At 43.2% G+C, this 9,262-nt stretch overlaps 1 non-coding gene across 1 annotated transcript; it reads right to left on the reverse strand.

Moving 5' to 3' along the window:
- Positions 1-3,912: 3,912 nt before the first annotated feature.
- Positions 3,913-4,018, reverse strand: LOC120890252 (U6 spliceosomal RNA). Its single transcript, XR_005734491.1, has one exon. It is a non-coding gene; the product is annotated as a U6 spliceosomal RNA (small nuclear RNA).
- Positions 4,019-9,262: the final 5,244 nt, after the last annotated feature.

Below are 9,262 nucleotides of genomic sequence, written 5' to 3' on the forward strand. Positions count from 1 at the left end.
ATGAATTGGTATGAATATACTTTGTATATAATTGGTATGAATATACTTTGAATATACCAGAGATATGAAAAATTGTGCTCTATTTGTGTAATAAGAGTTATAATGCATTCTGCTGTCATATATAAATAAAAAATTAATTTTTAAAAAAAGGGCTGGAGATGTAGCCCAGCTGTAGAGGGCTTCCCTCGAATGCATGAAGCCTTATGTTCTGTCCCCAATAGTGGCGGGTTTTTGGGGGGTGGTGAAAATTGGCCAAAGTCTTTAGCAGACAACTTAGCAAAAAAGATATATAGATAGCAAATAAGTCTGTGAAAAGATGCTCCAGGGGTGGGGATGTGGCTCAAGTGGTAACACGCTTGCCTGGCATGCGCAGGGCGCTGGGTTGGATCCTTAGCACCACATAAAAATAAATAAATAAATAAAGATGTTGTGTCCGCCGAAAACTAAACAATTAAAAAAAAAAAAAAAAAGATGCTCCCGACAGGTGCAGCCTGAGGTGGGAGAATGGAGTCTAGAAGTCCTAGGCAGCCTGGGCAACATAGCAGGACTCTAAAATTAATTAACTAGCTAATTAATTAATTAATTAAAAGATGCTCTACATCATATGCCATCAGGAAAATGTACATTAAACAAATATGAGATACACTGTATACCTATGAGAATGTCCAGAATCCAAAGTACCACCACCACTCAGAAAGCAACTCTTTTTTGTTTTGGAACTGGGATTGAACCCAGAGGCACTTAACCACTGAGCGACATCGAGACATCTCTAGCTCCCTCCACGCCCCCCCCTTTTAAAAAATATTTTTTCAGTTGTAATTGGACACAATACCTTTATTTTATTTATTTATCTTTGTGTGGTGCTGAGGCTTGAACCCAGTGCCTTGTACATACTAGGCGAGTGCTCTAATGCTGAGCCACAACCCCAGCACCCCCTAGCCCTTTTTAAAATATTTTATTTCGAGACAGGGTCTCACTGAGTTGCTTAGGGCCTCGATAAATTGCTGAGGCTGGGATTGAATTGGTGATCCTCCTGCCTCAGCCTCCCTAGCCACTAGGATTACAGGCGTGCTCCATAAGAGCTCTTGCAAGGCTAGCGGGAATACAAAAAGATACAGCCACTGTGACGGTTTGATAGTTTCTTACACTTCCAACAACGCTTGTGTTCCTTTGGTATTTACCCAAATGAGTTGAAAACATGTCTACTCAGGACCCCTCCCAGGGGCACATGCCCTCCAGTCTCTGCCACTGTGTGCTTGTCACACTTCAGGCAGTCCTGCCCTAACTGCTGGACAGGGCACTGCTGTCCGTGAAGAAGGAGTTTCAGGCCAATGGTGACAGTGTGCAGCCCTCCCAGGGTGTTCTAGTGTCCAGTGGGTGGGGCAGGGCCACATCCCTGAATTCATTGCCACATGGCTACCCTAACGGAGCAATCAATATTGATTGCCACTTGATTTTTTTGAAATTTATATTTCTATTTAAAAAAAATTTTTAGTTACACATGGGCACAATATCTTTATTTTATTTATTTATTTTTATGTGGTGCTGAGGATCGAACCCAGGGTCTCACATGTGAGAGGCGAGTGCTCTACCGCTGAGCCACAACCCCAGCTCCAATTGCCACTTTATTTTAAAAAAGTAAAATAACCAAACTTAGTTTTTTTTTTTAATGTTATGCTTTTTTCTTTCTTTCTTTTCCTTTTTTTTTTTTTTTTTTGGGTCTGGGGATTTAACCCAGGGGTGCTTAACCACGGAGCTATATCCCCAACCCTTTTTATTTTTCATTTTATTTTGAGACAGAGTCTCACTAAGTAGCTGAGGGTCTCATTAAGTTGCTGAGACTGGCCACAGACTTGTGATCCTCCTGACTCAGCCTCTCTGGGATTATAGGTGTGTGCTACCACACCTGGCTAGAGTTTGGTTTTGAAATGGGGTCTTGCTGGGTTTCCAGGCTGGTCTCAAGCTATCCTCCTACCTCAGCGGAGGCAGATGCTTATTAGACTTTTGTCAATATTATGTACAATAAGTAACAGCCCATTTTTGAATAGCTGCAGGTAATGCACATTCAAGAGTAATTTCTTTGTCCACTTGAAACCATTATTTGCTCCTTATTTGCCACTCTTGTTGTCTTGCTTCACTCTTCTTGCTTTAGTTTCTTTTCTTTTTTGATATCAGAAATTAAACCTTTTATCTTGAGACAGGGTCTCACTGAGTTGCTTAGGCTGAGCCTAGCTTGAACTCGAGATCTTCCTGCCTCAGCCTCCTGAGCTGCTGGGATTATAGGTGTGCACCACCACACCTAGCTTGCTTTAGTTTCTTGTCTAAATAAATCTACTTGTTTTAGTAACATGTAGCCAGCATTCCATCATGTATCCAAGAGAGTTGTAAAGTCAAATTTGATATGGATTTTTTCCAAGATGTTTCATTTTGAGCTGTTCCTGAACATTCCATTATAATCTTTTTATTAACCAAAGAATGTTAACAATATCAGCACAGTTAGGCTGGGTTTCCTGACAAGTTCAACTATGTGCTGTAGAAGACATATGGCCCCCAAAATGCTTCTGGATATTGGCTAAGATTCTGACTTGTTCACCTTAACTATTTAATTTATAGTTTTGGGGATTGAATTCAGGGACTCATGTATTCTAGGCAAGTGTTATATACCATTGAACTCTACCCCAGCACTTTTTTTTTAATATTTATTTTTTAGTTTTCGACGGACACAACATCTTTGTTTGTATGTGGTCCTGAGGATCGAACCAGGGCGGCATGCATACCAGGCAAGCGCGCTACAGCTTGAGCCACATCCCCAGCCCAACCCCAGCACTTTTTAAATTTTATTTTGAGACAGGGTCTTGCTAAGTTGCCAAGGCTGGACTCAAACTTGTGATCTTCCTGCTCAGTCTTCCCATAGTTTTCCAAGCAGCTGGGGTGACAAGTGTGTGCTATCATGCCTGGCTACCTTTATCTTTATTAACCACATCAGTGCCATTACCATAGAATTTCCCTTGATAATCTTTTAAAGCAATGCTTAAAATCAATAGTAGCTTCCCCAAAATCCTTCCTTTGAGTCAAACAGTTAAATACACATGTCTATTTCATTTAGACTTACATAGGTATTGAAAGGGTAAAAGAAACTGAAGTTAAAATGTAAAGGACCAGGTATTGTAGAGTTTCTAGCTGCAAAGCCAGAGTTAAAATGTAAAGGGCCAGGTATTGTTAAGTTTCTAAGCTACACTCAAAGCCTGAAATTCCTGTAGCTGTTAAGACAATTCCCAGGACTGCCCATTAGATATGTGTAGGAATTCCCCCTGACCACTTAGTTGCTTAACAACTTGGGCCCAGTGCAGCTCAGCACGTAGGCACCTCAGGGCCTAAACCAATCAGTTTGAATGTATACCCCGCTTTAGGACTGACCTATCACCCCTGCCCGACCTGTTCCCACCAATGAATGTACTAATCATGTTTGAGAGTTGTTTGATTTTCCTGCGCCTCATAACAATTTGTTCTGATGTATGCAAAGCCCCTGCCCTCCCCAAAAAGTGTACTTAAGCACTGCTTAACCCCTGCTCGGGGCTCTTGGCCGCTCTTCCTTCTTGAGTGAGCACAGAGCCCCAGCACACTGGATCCTCAATAAACCCCCTTTTGCTGTTGCATGAGTTGGTCTCTTGGTGGTCTCTTCCTCCGTCGTTCGCGCTAAGCCCTCTGAGAGCCGGGTGCCTCCGCCTGCTCTTTTTATATTTAAATGTTTTTCATAGTATGGCTAATTTTATTAAGGGATACATTTCCTTACACACACATTTACCCCATACTTTGTCATGTGACCTCATAGATTCCTTTATGTGCATGTTCCCACCCCTCAACTTTTGGATAAGCATGAAATTTGCTTAGGGCAATGGAATGTTATTGGGAAAAAATATGAAATGCTTCACAAATTATGTGTCATTCTTGCTCAGGGGCCATGCAAATCTTCTCTGTGTTGTCCCAATTTTAGTATATGTGCTGCCGAAGTGAGCACTTTATGTTTAATTTTGAGACTGGGTCTTGCTAAGTTGATAAGGCTGGCCTTGCTGGCCTTGAACATGTCATCCTCCTCCTCAGGTTCCTGAGTTGTTCAGATTACAGGTGTGTGCCATCACACCAGTTTTATCTATTTTCTTATCTAATTACTTCTGATCTCAATATTCTTGGTACAACCTACTGACCTTTGTGGCATTTGCAATCAGTGACATCGTGTTTCTAGACATGGCTTCTGAGATGTGTGGAAGTGCTTCTCTGGGCCTGAACCATGTTATTACCAGAGATGATGTTTTTAGAGTTACAGGCTCTTCTGTATTGTAAAGGGTCCGGCAGAGCGTCGGAGGGAGAGACCACACAAGAGACTGGCTCCATGCAATTGGCAAAAGGGAGTTTATTGAACCAGCATGCTGGGGATCAAGGCTCACTCAGGAAGGGAGAGCAGCCCAGAGCCCAGAGCAGAGGTCAAGCAGAGCTTAAGTACACTTTTTGGAGAGGGGGGGGGGGCTTTGCATACATCAGAACAAATCATCATGAGGCTCGGAAAAATTGAACACCAACTCTGAGACAGGATTAGTACATTCATTGGCGGGAACAGTCTGGGCAGGGGTGATTGGTCATTCCTAAGTGGGGTACACATTTAAACTGATTGGTTTTGGAGCCTAGATGCTTATGTGCCAAGCTACTTGGAGCCCTTAGCTATTAAACAACCAGGGAACCAGGAGAAATATTTACTGGGCAGTTCAGGTATTGTCCTAACAGCTACAGGGATTACAGGTTCTGGGGTAGCAGAGGAATTTTAACAATACCTGGTCATTTACTTTTTAGCCCAGGCCTTGCGATTTAGAAGCTTTACAATGCCCAGTTTTTTACACTTTAACTTAGACTTTTTTAGCTTAGAATCAGCTTAGAAATTTTACCTTTACAGTATCAGTGCCTAGTACTGGGTCCTGATCCACAGAGGGAGCCATGTGTTCTGATTTTTTTTTTTTTTGCACTGGGGATTAAAACCAGGGGTGCTTTACCACTGGGCCTCATCCCCACCCCACCCCCCCTTTTTATTTTTTATTTTGAGACAGAGTCTCACTAAGACACTGAGAGTCTCATTAAATTCCTGAGGCTGGCTTTGAACTTGTGATCCTCCTGCCTCAGCCTCCTGAGCCACTGAGATTGTGGGTGTGCACCACCACTTCCAGTAGTCTTGTGTTCTTTTATGAAGACATTTTTAGTATTTTTGTGATCTGTGGGGTCCTCTAAAGCTTGGGTTCTACTGGAAGGATTCAGCATGGAAGGGGCCCAGAATGAAAGTGTTCCTGTGAATGTACCTTTATAATATAGTTTTGACTTCGGGATCCTGAAAAATATCTGAATAATTTAAAAACAAAATGAAATTAAAAAACAATTCAACTCTAAAACCACTCCAGTAATATAGATTTTTACTGAAGGGACGGTGAAGAAATATACACATAACAGCACAAAACTCCTAAAGTAGACATTCTTTCCTGGCTTTACCCAATTTCTTAACCTTCACCTGGCTGGGCACAAATCACAAGCCACTCAAGCAGGAACAAACTTTATTTCCAACCTCACAGGAACGAGAACACCACCCACGCGGCCCTCCCAGGCACATCACACCAACCGGAACTCCCTCACCCTCCCCAGGGCTCAGCCAGAACTCAAGGGGGAACTCTTGAGTTCTCCAAAGTAGTAAGCGCCTGAGCCGCCCTATTGCTAGACAGCAGGGGTCTATATACAATTGAATACACAGCCTGTTTCAATCCAGTATCATCCAGTCACAGCAATTATACACAGCTTAACTTAATTATCATCATCTTAATGGCTCGCTGGCTCACCTCAACCTTTACTTCTGGCAAAATGCCAGGGGCCATTCAACTCCGCTATGGCTCTCAACGTTCACCCCCTCATAACCTCTAAAAATCTCAGTTGGGCATGGTTGCACACACCTAAAACCACAGCAACTTGGGAGGCTGAGGCAGGAAGATGGAAAATTCAAGGCCAGCCTGGGCAATTTAGCAAGACCTGTTCTCACAACAAAATTAAAAGGGCGGAGGGCCTCTGGATTCAATTTCTAATACCACAGGGGTGGCATGGGGTGGTGATGCCTTCTCTAGCCCCAGCTGGAATCTTTCACCAAGCAAAACAAAAGCCCTGTAGCTAGGACAGTAGATACCCACTAGTACTGAACAGGGCCTCAGTTCACCCCACTGCATCTTCCCTTACAAAATCCTGCAAGGATAGCACTTCTAGGCATTCAATTTTCTCAAGATCTGGTTTATGGATTTCTGGGACTCCCACTGGCAAGCAATTTGAACTTCCTCCCTGAGTCAGTTCCAGTCTTTGTCATTGTCCCCAGCTGGGTTTCCTGAAGGCCAAGGGCTGTGGCCAATTATGGGTGTTTGGATTAGTTAGTCTCAGGTCACTCAAAGGGGAGGTTTTGTTCCCAAACTAATGGAAATCCTCTCTTAGAGGATCCTGCTAATTCTGAGATATTTAGGTGATTCTTCGTACGGAAAGCTGACTGGTTAATTGTGTATGATGTAGGCACCACAACTTTGCCAAGTTTGATTTTTGGACAAATGGAGTGTGAATCACTAAAACCGGATTTTTGAGATGGGATTAGATTCCTTGCTTCTCCAATTTTCTTCTGGGTTCTTGTCTTGCAAATTTGAAAAATGAAATCCACAGACAATAATGGAAGGGAAGAGTAAACAGAATAGGATTTATTTAAGTGAGAAGAGTTGGAGTACTAGAGATGTGGGAGAGGGCCAGATAGCAGGAAAACCCATTCTGGTGTGCTGGTTCAGGGGCTTACATGGTTTGGGGTATGAGAATTGATGGAAATTTTATGTTAAATAGACATTGAAAAGCATTAGCTGGGGCTGGGGATGTGGCTCAAGCGGTAGCGCACTCGTCTGGCATGCCTGCGGCCTGGGTTCGATCCTCAGCACCACATACCAACAAAGATGTTGTGTCCGCCGAAAACTGAAAAATAAATATTAAAAAATTCTCTCTCTCTTTAAAAAAAAAAAAAAAAAAAAAAAGCATTGGCTGCTTCCTTTAGCCTGAGTTTTAATCCTTTCTGTAACTCCCATCTGCGTTCACTCCCACCTTCCATTTTCTTGCTTCTCTGGGCCCAAGGAGTTGGCTGGGGTGTTCCCACAGATGAACCTCATCATGGTCTTTTACATTTGAAATAGGCCTTGATGGTGCCCATTAGTATTTCTTCCAGTTAGTCTCCTGCTGTGGTCTCTGCCTTTGAATAAGACCTTAATTGAGACCCATTGCTTGACCACTACCTATTCTTTTTCAGCACTAGTAGGATGTCCAGGAGTGTGTCCAGGAAGCAATTGGAACCTGAAGTTTGCAGGACAGGTTCAGGCTGAAGGCACAGATTTAGAAATTATGTGGAAGGGAGAGGAGGCTATGATGGAAACCAAGGTCAAGCATGGAGGAAGTGGTCAGTTCTGTCAAGTGCTGCAGGACATTTGATTAAGAGCAAAATAGTAGGGCTGGGGTTCTAGTTCAGTGATAGAGCGCCTGTGAGGCACTGAGTTTGATCCTCAGCAACACATTAAAAAATCCCACATAGATAAAACGATAAAATATGAAATTGTATCCATCTACAACTAAAAAAAAAAAAAAGAGCAAAACAGTGTTCCTGGGACAAGTAAGATCCTTGAAGAATGAAGAAACAAGACACGGTGGGTGGAGCAGGCCTCTAACAACAGCAACTCAGGAAGCTGAGGCAGGAGGATGGCGAGTTCAAAGCCAGCAAATTAGTGAGGCCCTAAGCAACTCAGCAAGACCCTTTCTCTAAATAAAATACAAAAAAGGGAGCTGAAGATGTGGCTCATTGGTTAAGTGCCCCTGGGTTTAATCCCTGGTACCAAAAAGCAAGCAAACAAACAAACAAAAAACCAACCCTCAAGAGGAGGATAGGATTGGTGGGATAGAGTAGCTCAAAAGTGGGGTGCTTATATTCCCCAAGACCTGAAATTGGGGAAAGTACATGGTATGACAATAAAAACTACACCAGCAACAATAACCCCCACAACAAACCATGAATGGGCAGGGGAATAAAATGAATTTTCATATGTTTTTTGTTTAGATAAATTAACATTTTATGTTCACAGATTGGATTGGGCTAGAGTTAAAAATACACTATTTAGTATAATCAAGTAACAAAATTGAGGAGTTGGAGTATAATGTTTAAAGAAAAAGAGGGGAAATCACAAGAGAAAGAATTATCTTGAATTGGTGCCTAACCAGTGTGTGTGTGGGGGGGCTGGGGGGGGGAGTGCCTGGAAAATGGAATTGTAGAGACTGCAGTCCTTGCTCTGTACCACAGTGTAACCTCTACTGTGTCCCCAGTGCCTTAGTAAAGGTCTGCCGCACACCTTAACTTTGTATCAGCTTTGGGGAATGAAGGACTCTGAAAGACTGGGGTATTCAGGGTGGGGTGAAGGGGAACACTTTTAGGAACCCAAGTCAGAGAGGAGATGGAGAATTCAATTCAAGTAGGAAATTAGAGTAAAGTTGGTAAGTTACCCAAGTGTCTTTGGAGTTAGTGGAAAATACCAGGATTCCCTATATATTTGGAATATGGTTTCGAATATATTTCGAGTACGCATTTGAGCATTAAAGGACCACTTCCTAAGGAACCTGGAGCTTCTCAGGCCCAGATTCAACAACAGCGTGTAAAAGTAGACAATAGGGGCCGGGATAGGAAGCTGAGCTGCTTCTTTTTTCACAAGGACATCTACAGAGGACATTGGAAAACCTGATGAGAAAATTTGGAATAGCAATCTTGGAATCTCCTGGAACAATGTTTCCTCTTGTCTTATGAATAAATAAGACGACGAGGCAGTGGGTATGAGCGGGATGCGGAGACGATGCTACCCTAGAGCCCAGCCCAGAAGAGACGACCTACGACTTTAGCCTAAGAGCCCACTCTCCAACTCCCGGAAGAAGAAAAACAACCGAATGTAGCCTCATTCCAGGCCGGATCTTTTAGTGGGCGGGGCTGGAAGGGCGTATTCCGACACTTTCCGTCAATGGACCAATCATCACCTCAAAGGGGCGGGGATGTTAGTAGGTCTCCGCCCCTCTTTTTGGAACGCACAACTGTTTAGGCGCCCTTCAAACGGACCAATGAACGCTCGACATTCCTGGCTTGGACCCTCACCGATTGGTCGGATATAGTCTTCCCTCCCTCCTTGTCACG

This window comes from Ictidomys tridecemlineatus, chromosome 4 (assembly GCF_052094955.1).
Source record: "Ictidomys tridecemlineatus isolate mIctTri1 chromosome 4, mIctTri1.hap1, whole genome shotgun sequence".
In the NCBI taxonomy this organism is placed as follows: Eukaryota; Metazoa; Chordata; class Mammalia; order Rodentia; family Sciuridae; genus Ictidomys; species Ictidomys tridecemlineatus.